This window comes from Monodon monoceros, unplaced genomic scaffold (assembly GCF_005190385.1).
Source record: "Monodon monoceros isolate NGI ecotype Baffin Bay Population unplaced genomic scaffold, NGI_Narwhal_1 Contig661_ctg1, whole genome shotgun sequence".
NCBI classification, from domain to species: Eukaryota; Metazoa; Chordata; class Mammalia; order Artiodactyla; family Monodontidae; genus Monodon; species Monodon monoceros.
This window is the reverse complement of record NW_021702327.1, coordinates 607674-609876: the sequence shown is the minus strand read 5'-3', so window position 1 is coordinate 609876 and position 2203 is coordinate 607674. Positions and strand designations below refer to the sequence as shown.

Sequence of the window (2203 nt, the reverse complement as noted above, 5' to 3'; positions counted from 1 at the left end):
TTTGGATTTGGTACTTGTTTTGGCACAACAGCTGGAACTAGTATGGTTTAGGTACTGACTTGGTAACTAGACTTGGATTTGGAGGATTTAATACACAGCAGAAGTGGCAGCAACAAACTACATTAGGTGTTCTCTTCATTCAGCCTACAAAAGCTCCTGCCCAGTTCAAACAACTGATAAATGCTGCAAGTGCTCTTTCTGTCCCAGTACTACTAGGAGATGAGCAGATGCTATTTTGGTAAAATGGAATTTAACTACAGGCCTTTTGGGGAACAGAAAAAGGAAATTTTAACAATAACATTCCACCAACGGAATTCAAACAAGAAAATCCCTTTTGCTGGTTTAAGGCAGTAGGTTATAGTTGTATGCCCAATAATAAACATGAAGATGGGCTAGTGGTTTTAGTTTTCAACAAAAAAGAAACAGATATTCAAAGCCAGCAACAGCAATTGGTAGAATCATTGCATAAAATTTTGGGAGGAAACCAGACCCTTACTGTAAATGTAGAGGGTATTAAAGCATTGTCAGATGATCAGACAGAAGTTGTCATTTATGTTGTTGAGCGTTCTCCAAATGGTACTTCAAGAAGAGTCCCAGCTACAATAATATACGCCCATTTTGAACAAACCAATATAAAAGCACAGTTGCAGCAACTTTGTGTAATGCTTTCTATGACTTGAACAGAACATTCTTCTGCACAGATCGAACAACTTTTACAGAATCCTCCTGCTGATGTTGATCCTATTATCTGGGAGCAAGTCAAAGTGGATAACCTTGATTCCGAAAACTTAATTCCTGTACCAATGGTGGATTTCAAAGAACTTCTTTGAAGACTGAAGGTTCAAGATCAGATGACTAAGCAGCATCAGACCAGATTAGATATCATATCTGAAGATATTGGTGAATTACAGAAGAATTCAACTACAACTATGCACAATAGAAGAGGAAACTCATGGACTTTCCCATAGAATCTTCAGGCCCTAATCAAACAGGAAATTCAGAGGAAGAGTGTATAGGCCATCCAAGCTGAAGCAATTCAGCTAGATACATTTCCCTATGAACTAAATACCCTACTCAGTTTAAGGACTGAGTAAATGAACTGATGTCCCAAATCAGGAGGCAGAATCATTTTGGAGCAGTCAAATCTGAAGAAAGATATTACATAGATACAGATCTGTTACAAGAAATCAAGCGGCATTTGAAACAACAACAGGAAGACCTTAGCCACTTGATTAGCATCATAAAAGATGACCTAGAAGATAAGTTGGTAGAACATGGATTGAATGAAACCATCGACATCAGAGGTGGTGTCTTCAGTTGACATTTCACAAACTTGTGTTATAGGTTTGTGAAATACATCTTGTTATATCAGGCCATACTTAAGAATGAAACTGACCACATGGGGGAGAAAAAAAAAAAAAAACAATTCTCCCCCTGACTTGGTTTTTGAGAAGGTTACTGACAAATTGTCATTCATCAAATCTGAAATAATAGTAATTTCACTGCTCTTCAGAGATAGCCTTCGAAAGATTTACATCTATTATAAAAGCTGTAATTACCTTAAAAGAGAAGTACATAATTACCAAAAATATGTATTATTGTACATTTTTACAATAGCATTGTTCTTAAAAATAATCAGTGTTTAATGATTATTCTTCATTGAGCCTATACTCTGCTTTAAATAGCAAGTAAATATGAAATGCCTACTTTGCACATAACGAAATAAACTGAATAATTATTTGGCTGCTGGGGATTTGTACTTCAGAATGTAAATGTGCATCAGTTTTTACAGTTGTGAATTCATCTATGGGAGGATCAAAGAAAATCCAGGAGTATTTAATGATTAATATGGTTTCTTTTCATTCTATAAAGATTTGAAAATATATTTTCATATTATTTTACTTATTTGGAATTTAAAGAATACAATTAAGAATTAGGATATAACAAAGTTACATTTTATCATTTTTTTAAGCTTTTTGTTTTTTGAAACGTTTTATTTCTAAAAAAAGATGACAGGAATTCTTTGGCAGTGGTTTGGACTCTGTGCTTTCACTGCTGAGGGTGCGGGTTTAATCCCTGGTCAGGGAACTAAGATCCTGCAAGCCTCAAGGGCAAAAAAAAAAAAAAAGTTAGCTGTTGAATTAAAACATATCCAGTTTGAAAGTTATTTCTACCTAAATACACAGCTTATATAAGCCAAGAC

The 2203-nt window shown here is 34.8% G+C and overlaps 1 pseudogene; it reads left to right on the top strand.

Moving 5' to 3' along the window:
- The first annotated feature begins 365 nt into the window (after window positions 1–365).
- LOC114890883 lies at window positions 366–1321 on the top strand (annotated as a pseudogene).
- Window positions 1322–2203: the final 882 nt, after the last annotated feature.